Genomic DNA, 15,155 nt, shown 5'->3' with positions numbered 1-15,155 from the left:
GAACTCAACATTGATGGAATGTACTTCATCTTATGTGCTCCACAGAGCACAAATACATCAGTGTCAAACAGTTTACTCGTGAATTATATATATTACATACAGCATTTTATAATGATGTCCTTTTAAAGATAAACTTTTATTATTTTTACACTACAGAAATTAAATTCAAGTGTTACTTTTATAGAAAAAAAGAACAATAAGAAATTTTGAAAATGAATACATAATCACAAATCAGAAAATAAAACTTTTAATGCTTGGATGTACTACTAAAGCTGTTGTTTATTCCCAATTGCTTGGTGTCTCTGCTTTAAAAGCTCCACTGTAAAAAGTACTAATTGACCTTCTGGATCACCATTTTTTTTCTTCATCTTTTGGCCTCAAATCTGCAAGGGGTGTTCTTTTTCCCAGCCTTGGTGACCTTGAAGGAGACAGTGAGAGATACTATAAGACTCTAGCAATTGAGTGAAAACAGTGTTTATATTTTCCAGTCACGCATCTTTGCTTATAGCCCTCAAGGGCCTTACATGACTTTTGCCCTCTCAAAGGCTGTTGATCTTTTTTGCTTCATCTTCTCTAATGCATTACCTTATTTAGAGCCACCCATTTCCACCTATGTGTTCCTTGAAGAGATGATTTTTCACACTCAACATGAATTTATTTGGGGGCATAGAATTATAACAAAAAAGAAATAGTAAACAATATTGGTTTAGCCTGTTCTAAAGCATGGTTTATAGTAGAAAAACAAAGCAAAACTACATGAAATTCTTATTTTCCTCAGTACTACTGCTCTGGGTTATCAGATATAGTTGAAACTCATGGATTCTTGTATTCTTGAAAATGAAACAACTAATGTGTATATCCCTGTGTCAGCATGTAGCAGAAATTACATTTTGACTGTTGTATCTGGATTATACCTTTTGTTAAAGCCATCTCTAGGGTTTTAATAGAGTCCCTTGCTCATTTGTGTTTAGCATAAACTATGTTGATCCTATTCCTCTTTAAATTTTCTATATCTTATAACAATGATTGTTAGAAGGTCTTATTAATAAAAACAAACCCAGAGCCAGTTATTGGGGTTAATGCTCAAAGATCAGAGAAACAGAACCAGCCACAATTACCTCACCTCGCCAATTCCTCAGCTGATATCCTTTCTTCACACTGGAAGACTGTGTCCTCATCCAAATGGATCTCAGCTAGACTGCTGCTTAAAAGCCTAAAAGCTTAACTAGGCTCAAGTTCCTGGTCTGCCTTATATACCTTTCTGCTTCCTACCATCACTTCCTGGGATTAAAGGTGTATGTCACCATGCCTGGCTGTTTCCAGTGTTTCTTTGAACTCACAGAGATCCAGAGGGATCTCTGCCTTGAGAATCCTAGGATTAAAGGTGTGTGTGCCACCATTTTCTGGCCTCTATATCTAGTGGTTGTTCTGTTCTCTAACCCCAAACACATTTATTATGGTACACAATATATTGGAGAACACATCACCACAATATCTATGTTTCCTCTGTCTTTCATTTTATCTTGACCTCTCCATTTGTTTGTCTTAATTTTTTAGTATTGTTTACCACTGGCTTTCCATTCTCTGTCCTGTGATCCATAACTGCCATCATTGATCTGTATGCACATCTTTTCTATGAATCTGCATTCAGTGCCAGGTAGCATAGATAGAATTCAGTTCCACCACTTGCTATCTTTGTCAGTGACTATTTCTGATCATCTACAAAATGGAAATTATTAGTATCTCTCTTTTGCTGTTTAAAGTTCAACTCATAGTAAGTATTTGACAGGTGTTCTCTATTAGTATAAATGGGAATTTACTAAAGGGGGTTCAACATCAACATCAACCTGAGTATCCTTCCACCCCTTAGGTGATGTCCTTTGTTCTTAGTATTAGTATCAGCACCATTTATCCTGTTTCTCAATGTTATCTCTGAATCACATTTGGATGTTCTTTGAACCCATTTTCTCTCTCACCACCATTACCATGCTGGTTGTAAAATAATGAGGGTCTTTCTTCTTAAACATTAGTCATCTCCAGGACTCAAAGCCCCATTTATCTTTTCCCTGCTTAGTACAATTATGAAATAGCTTCTGTTTTGTCTTGATAAAGTAGCTGCCTAGTTTTTAAAGTCATGCTCCATAGCCTTTGCATGTTTTAGTGGCACAAGTCTATGGTGATATTCAAACTGCCAAAGATTTCATAAGCAATTTACAAAGTTCCTCAATATTTAATGCAAATACTTAATATGAAAGTGTATAATAGCACATAGTTGTGTCTAACTAATATTTCTGCCTCCAAGTCAAGTTTCTGTGCAACACAAATTTTCAAGACAAAATACTTTTTACTAATGTGTCAAAGTGATCAAGCATTCATCCTCATAAACATTTCCGTATTTACCTTATCTACCATGAATGGTCCTTATTTCCTTATTTCTGACAATACTATATTTATCTGACTATTTAAACAGCCATTTGATCTCCTGTTCTCAGAGTTGTCATCTTCCATACGTAATAGAATTAATAGTGTTGATCCCCACTTTGGTGTGTTTTCATGTCATTGCTATTTCTTAGCTCTCTCTCTCTCTCTCTCTCTCTCTCTCTCTCTCTCTCTCTCTCTCTCTCTCTCGTCTTCAGCCAGGTAAAAATAATTCCAACTCATTTCTTATGATGTGCTAAACACTGTGATAACTCATAAATATATAGGTATTTCTTCCTTAAAATCCAGATTAAGAGTTTAACTTTCTCCATAATTAGCCAACTCAAATCACATCTGACTTATTAACAACCCTTGCTCTTGATAAATAATAAATGTATATCCATGTCATTCTAACTTCTTCATCTTGTTATTTAGCATATATAAAATATTCTTTGGATTACTTCTTCAATATCCATCTTTATTTTTATTTTTATTTTGGTTTTGGTTTTTTTGAGACAGAGTTTCTCTGTGTAGCTTTGTGCCTTTCCTGGATTTTGCTCTGTAGACCAGCCTGGCCTTGAACCCACAAAGATCTGCCTGCCTCTGCCTCCCGAGTGTTGGGATTAAAGGTGTGTGTCGCCACTGCCCGGCCTTCAATATCCATCTTTAAAAGTCTTCCCTAGCCGGGCGGTGGTGGCCCATGCCTTTAATCCCAGCACTCGGGAGGCAGAGCCAGGCAGATCTCTGTGAGTTCGAGGCCAGCCTGGGCTACCAAGTGAGTTCCAGGAAAGGCGCAAAGCTACACAGAGAAACCCTGTCTCGAAAAAAACCAAAAAAAAAAAAAAAAAGTCTTCCCTATAGTAATGAGTATAAAGGCATCATCTCCATTCTCTCCTCCAGAGATAGAACCATCTATGCAATACTCTGAAAAGTTCAAGTTCAGAATCCTAAAGAAAGCATCAATTTCCACTTTGACAACTCCATTCCTAGTCTACTTCCTACCTTAATGAAACTGTGATCACCACACACCAACTTCAGTTGCTTGTCAATTGTTTTCAGTTGAAAGCAGAAGAGTCGAAATTTATCTCCTTCCTTACCGTTGATGTTGTACCATTTTCCATGCCCTACAACTTCTATGTTATTTTCCCAATCATCCTGTATTTCATAGATTGTGGTCTTTGGGTTCACTTTTTTCTGCAAAAGTAAAATTAACATTCATTTTCTCAAAGTTATCACATTCAGAAACATTGTTAGACTTTCAAAAGGAGACATTTCATGACTAAATCACAGGGAAATCTGAAATCTGTGACAGACACAGGCATATAGGTATCTTCACTGAAATATTCCCAAAGAATTTTTTTATTGCTGCAGTGATTTACTTTTGTTATCTAGAAGATTTGTGCATGGAATTGTTAGGACAATAAATGTTCATCCTGTTTTTCACTACTCCCTATTCCTCAACAGTCTGGATTCTCCATAAACCACTCTGATTGATCTCAGGACTCAGAACTTTGGACAACCATCTTTATATCTTCTAAAGGCATGAATGGCCATTTGCTCTGACAGTTCATTCATTAAATAGGTTAAAGGAAATCTACAGAACAGATAAGATTCCAGTAATTCATTCATTTAGACCCTCTCCATTTACTTACCTCTTTCCAGTATCATATTCAAGTAAGTCAATGCCCCCAATTCATACTCTATTGAGTTTCTCTCAAGCTATTGCTCTTCAACTTTTCAGTTGTGTGTAGGAGGAATCTTCAAAGTTCTTATTAATAAAATCAAACCTGAGGTGAGTTATTGGGGTCCATGCTGGTAGATCAGAGAGACAGAACAAGCCACAGCTATCTCACCTTGCCGGATCCTCAGCTGGTCTTGTCTCCTCAGACTGGAAGCTTCTGTGTCCTCATCCCAATGGCTCAACTGCTGCTCAAAAGCCTGAATGCTTAACCAGCCCAAAAACTTCTAGTTTCTGGTCCTCACGACTTATCTATCTTTCTCCTTTCTACCACCACTCCCTGGGATTAAAGGCTGGCTTTCTGGGATTAAAGGTGTGTGTCACCATGCTTGGCTATTTCCAATGTGGCCTTGAACTCACAGAGATCCAGAGGGACTTCTATCTCTGGAATGCTAGGATTAAAGGTGTGAGTGCCACCATTTTCTAGCCTTTGTATTTAGTGGCTGTCTGTTCTCTGACCCCAGATAAATTTATTCGAGTTGTGTTCATAAGCATAGTCTCTAAGGAGTGTGCCATAAAGTATGGGTTTAAACTAAAGGGTCTTTTTAAAAGAGGATGGACTAAACAGACTTAAAGTTGCCAAGTTTACAAAACATTTGCTGAGTTCCCCAAGGTTGTCATTTTAAAATACTGAATACCAATACCCTGATTTGGGCCACTGATGCATCAATGAGATGTCTGTGTATATTTCTTCTGTAAATGAGAAAACTAGGTACACTTGCCTCCCAAATATCACTTCATACAATAGTTCTCGATTGCTATGGTCTTCAGAAATAGGTAATTAAGATACAAGTCAACATTGAATCATTAAACCTACTATCTATAAAGATAGAAGGTTAATTTTATTGAATAGAAGGATGCCAGGCAATCATGTATGACTCCAAATACCTGTCACAATCAATAATCACCCTGATTCAGTCAATCTGTAGAAACAAAGTGTATAGGAAGAAAAGAATGAATATTGTGTAGTTGCAGTGGAGCTTAAAATAACTGAGACAGTTGGCATGGCACTGAAGTATGTCCTACACGATTCCTGCTCACCGTGGCTGAGGGTAGGTATTTTGAAACTAGTAAAATGAAGATCATTTTCAGGGAACTCTTTAAGAGATATCTTAGGAAGTAGGTTGTTAGTATGTCACCTACTCTTATTCCTTAGTATATGGAGTGATTTCACCTGTTATCCCCAGCCATGGTAAAGATGTCTGTTACAATATTGTTATTATAGTGACTGGAAAGTTATCATATTTGAGTCCAGCTGTTGGTGGAGAAAAAGACAAAAACAAATTTTCAGGCATTACCTTATGTAATGTAAACAACCCATAAACCACTGCTCCAAGGCCATAGTTGGGAAAATCAGAAAACTTGGGAGGTTTATTTGCTTCTCTGATAAGACTGTTGGTGACTTCAATCTTCTGGTCAGGACCAGCTTCAAACACAGAGGAAGCCTCATTTATCTCTAGGATTCCTTTGAACTTGAAGTAATTGGAGATTATTATGACATTCTTTTTTGTGAACTTCTCTTTCAGGTTGATGTTGAAAACTTTCACATGGAAATATTCATTCACAGTGGCCACTGTAGCATGAAACATTTTTTTTTTTACTTAGTGTTTTTATGACTCATATTCAAATGGGTCTATTGCATTGAGCACCATCACTGTCATGGCATCCTTTTGGAGAACAGTACCTCTGGTAATGCTCTGAGTTTGGGTCTGTGTTTTTTTGGTTGAACAAGCACAAGGATATAAATATATAAGTTTATCAGTAAATACAAATTAAACTTCGCATAAGATAAATCACAATCTCTCCATTAGTCTTAACAATTTTTATGTATTTGTAGAAGTGTGTATAAACAAAAGAATAAATCTTTCATTGCCCAAAAGGCTAATTAATGAAAGCAATGGGCTTCAGTCACAGAAATCTGAACACTCACTGAAAATCAGAGGAATCTTTCTAACATGAAGCAAGATGTTCAGCATGAACACAGTACAAGATTTGAGAGCAGTTTTATAAAGTACTTAAGTGAAATTATAATTAATTCTAATGTATCTTTTAGTCTTATGACTGAAGATTATAAAAGGGGAAAGTTAAATATTGCTGAAAATACTGAGGGTAAATATAAATCATAAAGATGACATAGAACTTTAGTTACCATAGAACTATCTGGGGTTATTCTGAAAGTACACATTGCAGTAGATCTTTAAGGAGAAACCAGTCTTCTATTATTAAATATCAAAAACAACATGAGCTGGCCCACAGCCACCTCTTTTTAATAGGCTAATGTAGTGATACTTTGGTTTGACCTATGTCCTTAAACATGGATAGAGAGTTTTCCTCAAGAGCAAGGATTTGTAAATCCAGAGAAATATTATCAGGCATCTAATCTGTTTTCTGCATAGTGTTATGAGTTCAGTGTGTTTTAACAGAGTATTTCACTGATGAGAAGATTGTCTAACTATAAGACAGAGTATGCAAAACAATGAAAATTTATGAACTTCATAGGAGAATAGGATATAATGTTATTGTCTCACTGGCCCAAGGGAATGAAAATAATCCAAGCTATCATGTCATAAACAATCTTTACCTATGACTGATTAGATTCTACTTGGATCTGTTTTTTTTCATTAATGTAACCAATTAGTATAAAATGAAAATAAAAAAGGGATATAATTAGTGGTAGTGATGGGTATAAAAGTAAACAAGTAGCAATGACTAGATTTAAATTAGCAATAAAATTATAGGATGTGCATAAAATAAATTAGTGGGTTTTAGAAGGCCACCAAATGATCCTTAATGCACACATTTCAAGGATAATCACTGAAAGTGATACTGAGCTTGTAGTAGTAGATAAGCAGTCTAAAATGAATTATTTAAAAAACGAACAGAAACACTGATGTAACCATTGAATATGATATGGATTTTAACTTAGAGACTTGGAAAGATAGCCCTGATATGTTAAATTTGCAAAGCAAATAATAAATAACTATTTTGAGATGTTACACTAGAAAAATTTTCCACACAATTATAAAAGTATCTGAGAAGTACAAAGAAAACCCTTTAAATTATCTGAATGGTAAGGTTTGAGGTGAATACACTTTCTTCTGTTATTGCATAACTGTCTGATTATATTTCTTCGAGTGAGAAAAAGAAGGCGGTAGAGGTGAAGAAGGAGGGATAGAGAGAGGAAAGGGAGAGTCCAGAGAATGGATGCTGATAATGTTGTAGTCTTCCCTCTGTGACAAATCATTTGTTTCCTTCAATGAGAACTCAGAAAAACTAAGAGGCATCAATCATCCTATTTTTCATGTGTTATTACATTAATATTGATACTTGATACTGAAGGAATATATGAGAAGACCAAATGAAAGTATCCTGACCTGAAAAACTTAAACATGGCATAATAGATTGTAGCTCACTTCTTTCCACTCCCAGTTTCTGGTAAACATCATATTTTCCTATATTTCCAATTTTTTTTAATTTCTCTCATTACATTTTTCTTCTCTCCAAGAATTGGTATTTTTCTATTATTTTTATTTAATTTTTTATACAATATATATTGATTATGTTTCTTTTCCCCCAACTCTCCCAGATCTCCTCTCCCCATTTATCTTCATGTTCTTCCTCTCACTCTCAAAAAATAAAATAAAACCATAAAAAGTAAAATCAGAAAAAAAATTCCCAAGTAAAACAAAATACCTTCCTCACAAAAAAACACATGAAGCTCTTTTTATATTGGCCGACTACTCCCAGCCATGGGGCCTGCATAGAATGTGGTTGATAGTCTCCATTGGAGAAGCCCTTTGCTAGTGGATATCAACTGAAAATAGCTTCCTGGTTAGGGGTAGGACTTTATGTTCACTTCCTCCTCTCAGTTTTGGGACCTCAGGTGGTTTGAACCTATGCTATTTAAATGTTTGCCTCCAGTGTATGAGTTCATATGTGCATCAGTCCTGTTTGAAAGACACTGTTTCCTTGGAGTCATGTACCATCTCTGGCTCTAATAATCTTTCATCCTCTCCTTCCACATAAATCCCTGAGCTGTGAGAAGAGGGAGTTGATGAAGAAAACCCACTGAGGAATGGATACTGTAAGTCTCTCACTGTCTGCACATTGGCCTATTGTGGGTCTCTGTGTTAATTCCCAACTATGACAAGAAGAAGCTTCTGTGATGAGAGGTGAAGGAGGCACTGCTCTATAGATATAACAGTATGTCATATGTGATGTTCCTTCAGCAGAATAATAGTAGCAGGTTTCCCCCAGGCCCATGACTTCCCTAGTCTTAGGCTCTTAGCTGCTTTAGCAGTGACTGATATGGATTCCAAACTTATGGATACAGCACTTGTTGCTAATGATACTTGTATATGCTGGACTTGTCACCTTTCCCTTCCTGCCTGGGATCAATACAAGCCAGTAAACTCCTCATTGTCAAAAGAAATGCCAAGTTCGTTAAGTGTCTTCATAGCAACAAAAGGTTATGGTGCAGCAAATTCTATATTTGTATCACCTGTCTTTAATGTTTCTGCCTCTATTTGTGATCTACTTCTAACATATCCAGCCTCTGTGTTTGTCTAATTAATTAAATCTCAGTTGCAAGTGTGTGACATGGTCAGAACATCAAGATCCGATTCTGATGTTTTGAATTGAAGAAATGAAAGTGAGACAGAAAACCTGTACCTTAGCCAAAGAAGTGTTGGATGAAGCCAAAGATGAGGTCTGCAGCTCTGGGGACTGGCATCTGGCTGTGGCTTCCTCAGGACAGAGAGGGTGATCTGGCCCCTCAGACTGCTTGGTCTTTTTCACTCCAGCCTTTTCTCTATTACTTTTTCTTTTCTGAAAGTATATCCATTGGCCTGTTAATGAATCTAAGTGTCAAGCGAACAGAATGCGTCTTCATTATTAGGTAGTGGATTTATTATGCCTGAATATGTTGGGAACTCCAAGGAATAACACTCACCTTTTCCCAGGTCTAAGATATGATCATAAATAGTCATAAAATGTGTGCATAAGTTGTTTCATTAAATAAAGAGAAAGGAAAGGGTTATATACACAATTTTTCTGACATTACCTCTCTGGTAGGACATAATTGAATTTGAATTTGAAAAGTTGGTTTGTGTAAACATGAACACCATTGTTCTACCTGATTTTCAAGTACACAGCTCTCTAGTAGGAGTGAACACATATTAATGCTGCATGACCACTTACCATGAGTTTCAATAAAGCTTGACGATAAACTAATAAAGCAATGAGTCCTTGATGGACAGAGTAGGGAAGAGCCACTGCTGAACCCTCTGTGGACAGCCAGCCCGCTGCTGTTCCTCAAGCTCACCTGAGCTGTGGAAGTCTCCCCTCCATCAGATGCTACGGTGTTGCTGGTAGTCGATGTGGGTGTATTAGAGCCTGCTTCTTGCTTCCTTTTTCTCAGTGGGGATTTTCCTTTTACTGGGGTGAGTATAATTTTTATCACAACAAATGCATGAACAAAAGAGCCCACATAAACCAAAACAGAGGACCTAGGAACCATCTAGTTTTCCTACCATTTTCTCTCAATTGCATTCATATCTATGTTTATTCTATTAGTTTACTGTAGGGGCACACCACTAAAGGCACAGCCTTAGACACAGTCTCCACTACTTGATGTTTTCCTTACTTGTCCCCTCTAAAATGAGAAAATCCTCCCTGACCCTGATCCCATGTACATCAGCCAAGCTTTTCTTATTCCCATTTTCCTACCATTCTCTTAAAAATACAAATTTTCATTATACTTACTCATTGGTTGTGTTTTGTCAATAATATACTCAAATCATAGAAATCATTGAAAGGAAATCCAATATAAACTTGTGGGAAAAGATAGGGAATTTTTGAATTTTAATTTTCTGAAATCTTTTTACTTAACTGAATAATTTTATGAAAGGCAGGAATGATTTGTGCCTTCTTAATGGCATATTTAATTAAACTACTGCCTTGTCTTTGTCAATTGAGGGGATAATTATGTTACTACTTTTAATGGAATAGATAAGGCAATTGGTTAATGGATTTACTTAAAATTTGAACCATAATTTTTTGTAATTCTAATATCCATGTTTTACCTGAAACTTCAGTCTTTGGCCAACTTTTATTTTCACTCTAGTCTACACATCAAATAGACTCCTTCAGTTACAAACATCCACCACTGGAAAGGGAACATCTTTAGTAGTGAACCCAAAGCACCAATATGGCTTTGGCCATTGAGGTATAAATTGGGGATATGAAAACTGTGTGGGGACTTCAGGGTTATGAAGGGAGCAGAGATCGTAATATGGTGTCAGGGACAGGGAGTTCTTTGTTCCATGTTACCTTTTGATTTCTCTTCTTTAAGGATTTCAGCAAGTCTTTTAAGAGTGTGTACCTCTTCACAAAACTCAGTTTGCCCAATCCAGCATCCGTTGTGAATTCATATTGCATCATGTCAGCAATCTTAACCCTGTTATATTTCCCTCTCATGTTTTTCTCCAGTCTTAACTCACTGGCCATTACTGACTTAAATAAGTCAAAATAATGATCACTGATGTGATCTAATCCTTTCAGCAAAACAATTCGCTTGTATTCATGCGCCATCTTTCAAGTTGTTAGTGAGCCTGTAAGAGAAAATTGGCATACCCTGCTGTACATGTGTTCAGAAATTTCCTAAGAAAGACATACCTATGAGAATGAAGGTGCTATGTGGAAATACTGCATATAGGTGTGTTCACGACAAAGAGCAGCACAACAGCCATTATGTCACATGGAATATTGGGTAAGAATTGCTGTATTAGGAAAAACTTCAAACCAATCTTCCCTATTGATTATAGTTTAGTTGGGTCAAGGTTAGTTATGATGAAAAGATGTCTGGAGATATGCCACTGTGGCAAAACTTAGGACTATTGGCTTATGGCTTCTGTTCTCTTCCCTTTAGGTACCTGAACCTTTCCCTTGTTGTCTACTGTCAGATCCTGACTCCTCAGACATACTATGACTATATTGATTACTTTTCTGGTCACTGTGACAAGAATACCCAACAGAAACAACACATGGGAAGAGTTTTTATTTTGCTTTACGGTCTCACAGGAAATCTTGGTGCCTGAGACCCAGTCTGCAACCACATAGCCTGTTAAATTTCTACAAATCAAGTTGACTAGGAGTCTTTAAGCTGGAACCCATGTGTCTATAACCTTCTAGCCCTGGGCCTATGTTCCTACGTTTTCCTGCTAGGATTTATGCCCTAAAGGCTGCACAGCCTTCCAAAATAGTACAGGCAGATGGTGCCCAAGTATGGAAGTACATGAGCCATGCAAAGTATCTCACATTCAAACCATAACAATGACTAATGTGACAAATGAGTGGAATGTACTGCAATCTCTCACACTATACATGAGTAACTTTGGCCACAAAATTACAGCTCTGCGTTGGGTACTCTTTCATAACACCTACAAGTAATATGATACTTTCCCTGGTGTAGGTCACAAATTTTCTAGTTCTCAGTGCCCATATCACTATCCCTTTACAGAACTTCTCCTGCCTCTCTCCTGAAGAATCAAAATGGTTATTGACTGGGAGCTTTTCAACAATTATTCCATCTTCTTCCTTCAGCACTCCACATCTTTAAACTAGTAAGTTTACAGAGCCATGGATTCGTGGCCAGTCTAGGATACATAATAAGCCCCAGAAGCAGGGGGATCTTTACAGAATGGAAGAAAATATTTGTAAAGGATACAATTAACAATGGATTGATATTGTAAATACACAAAACTCAAAAGAAAAACTAAAAAGACAAAGGTGACTACTCAAAACACTACAAATAATGCAATTCAAAAATGGACTAAAGAACTAAACAAACAATCAAAAGGGGGGAATCTTCAGCAACAGGGTCTTAGTGCAGTTATGGTGGGTAACTGAGGGCAAGGACAATGGCAATAGCCTGCACTATTTTAGAAACTTCTTGTGCCTCCTTTTCCAATATCTTGTGGGGAGGTAATCCACACCTTGTATTGTGGTGTTCATTTAATAATCCATGACTTCCGGGAGTGCCATTTTCCACTCACACAGAGCAATTCTCTTCAAATTATTTTTATATTGCATTTTGAAAATATCTTACTAACTAGTGGATTTCCATACTCTTTCTCATATATCCTTAGTTTCGGTTAGCCCATCCATTACCCACTCGTCTCCTCTGTCCCATCCTCATTTAAGCCCTCCTTCACTTTACTTATAATCCTATCATCTCTCTAATTCTTCTCTTAGTTGGATTGTGAAACAGTATACTTCCATATTGCTCTGCATATACCTTTCCATGACAAACTCCAGTCTTTCATAATTCCAGCACAGACCAAGGTAGAGATCTTCTGGTCCTACCCCTTACCATGGAGCTATTAACAGATGGTAATTGCTGAGGGAAGGAAAGTCATTATTTCTTAAAGTTGTGTCCACAGGTAGGAATCCCAAGCTCTGGTGGATGGCCCCATGCCCATTCACACATGGGCAGCAATGATTGAATTGGACTTAGTGGATTATTGTACACACACACAAAGACAGACAAAAGAAGAAATGAAGTTGGAAGGGGGATGTGTTAGGGGAAGGTACATGAAAGTTGTAGTGAGTCAGGAAGAAGTTTTGATGCTATTTCATTATACACCTGTTTGAAATGTTTAATAATAAAGAAAAAATTAAAAAGTAACTAAAAACATACCCCTCAAAAAAAAGTTCAATTTTTCTAACCATCAGAGCAAGTTAAATAAAAACTATAGTGACATATCATTTCACCCCAGTTAGAATGTTTATCATTATACAGATAAGAAATAAGTTCTGGTTAGGAATCAGAGAAACAGGAACTTTGTTTAAAGAGACTAATTTAGTATAACCATTGCACAAGATAATGTAGAAAATCCCTTAAACACAAAAAGCCCAAACAGTGTATTCCATTTCTTCCAGTAACTGAATATATAACCAAAGGAGATGAAATCATTATACACAAAAGATAATTGCAATTTTATATTTATTGCATTAATATTTACAACAGCTGAACTACAGAATAAAAGTAAATGCTTTTTGGTGGATGAGTGAATTAAGAAAATGTATAGCTGGGCACCATGATATATACCTATAATCCCAGTACTGGAGAGGTGGAGACAGGATCAGAACTTCAAGGCTATATTCAAATATGAGAACGTCTCAAAAATGAAAACAAGAAACAAACACAAGAACACGTGGTAAGTATACATTAATGGGCCAGGGAGATGGCTAGGTTGGTAAAAGTGCCTACTGTGCAAGATTTGTGGCCTGAGTTTAGATTCCTGGAACCTGTAGAAAGCCAGATGCAGCAGTGTACATCTGTAATCCCAGCCCCCGTACGGTGAGAGAGAAGATGGAAATAGGTAATTGCCTGGAAACTTGTGGGCCAGCTATTCTGGAAAACAAAGCATAGCAACAGATCAATAAGAAAGACTGCCTCAAAGCAAGGGAGAAGGCAAGAAGCAACTCCCGAGATTGTCTTGTGATCTCCACATATGTGCTGTGATATGTATATACCTACACTTGCATACATACCCCCTCACATACACACACCAAGTCTTCATTAGCCATTAAAAGCAATGAACTTCTGTCACTTAAGGCAACAGGAAAGAACAGGAGATAAACTTGTAAAGTGAAACATGTCAGATACAGAAGGACAAATATCACGTTTCAGTTATTCACAGAAATAAACTTTATAGAAGAATGAAGAAGAATAATGGTCACTAGAAGTGGGAAGAGCAGGGACAGGAGAAACAGAAAGAAATTTAATAAGGGACATCAAAATGAGTCCAAGCCTTACCCCTCTTTCTTATTTAGCACAATAGGGTAACTATGGGACAGAACAGTGGATGACATAGTTCAACACAATTAGAGAATAAAATATGAAATTCCCAACACATACAATAATTGATTGTTGAAGGCATGGAAATACTTGTTTCCCAGACTACCCTACTACACGTTATATATGTTCATTAATTTTACTATGGGCCATATAAAGTTGCATAAGTTAGAAAAATTAATAAATCATTTTAAAACAAAAATGTAAAAGATCCAACACTTAAGAGGCAGGAACAGGTAGAAATCTCTGAGTTTGAAGTCAACTTGGTTTACATAGTAAGATCTAGGCCAACCAAGGCCACATACTGAAACCTTGTCTAAAACCAAAACAAAACAAAACAAAAACATAAATTTTTTTAATGTGACTTAGAAAAATCAATACCTTTGTATTGCTGATGAAACACCATTTTATGGTTTGAAAACTATTGGAAAAATTTGATGCTGAAAGAGTAATTCAAAGAAATCAAAATTCTCTGTTAATAAGGTGATAGACCTGCCAAGAAGTTATCATAAAACTGAAGGCTTACTACTTAACAAAGTAAGATTTCAACTCAACAAAAATGAAACCATTCTAATTATATAATTACCAAACAAAAAATTCATTTTATATCTACATTGTTCCCATGATATTAAATAGTAATATGTAGTAAAGTAAAAAGGTAATCATAGACATGTAAGTGGGGCATGGTGGTGAATGCCTAAGATTCAAGCCCTCCAGAGCACAGGAGAAGGACTATAAATTTAAGGTTGGCCTCAGCTATGTGCCAAGTTTCAGGCAAACCTGGCTTAGATAGTGACATTATTTTTTTCAAACAACAAAAATAATAACAAATAATAATATTATAAATTTAAAAAACTATGAAATTGGCTAATGATGACTATAGTTTGAAATGCATGTGTGTATCAATTACTGAAAAGTAAGTAAAAACAGTATAAAAAGTAAAAACACCGTAAAAAAAAACTTTAGGGAAAAAAAGAGTGTCAATGAACAAGTTCAAATAAAAATTTTCAAGTAACATTTAAGAAATTTTCAAGCTGACATTAAAATCTCTACATTCCCCTCAACAGAAGAAATATTTCTGTATAGATTCTGTAATGAGCTAATGCATCCCAAATGGTAAATACAGATGTGATTCATTTT

At 36.3% G+C, this 15,155-nt stretch overlaps 1 pseudogene; it reads right to left on the bottom strand.

The window, feature by feature from the left end:
- Nucleotides 1-364: 364 nt before the first annotated feature.
- On the bottom strand, nt 365-10,747 carry LOC114690675 (annotated as a pseudogene).
- Between the last annotated feature and the right edge of the window lie 4,408 nt (nt 10,748-15,155).

This window comes from Peromyscus leucopus, chromosome 15 (genome assembly GCF_004664715.2).
Source record: "Peromyscus leucopus breed LL Stock chromosome 15, UCI_PerLeu_2.1, whole genome shotgun sequence".
Taxonomy (NCBI): Eukaryota; Metazoa; Chordata; class Mammalia; order Rodentia; family Cricetidae; genus Peromyscus; species Peromyscus leucopus.
This window is presented reverse-complemented; position numbering and strand designations above follow the sequence as displayed.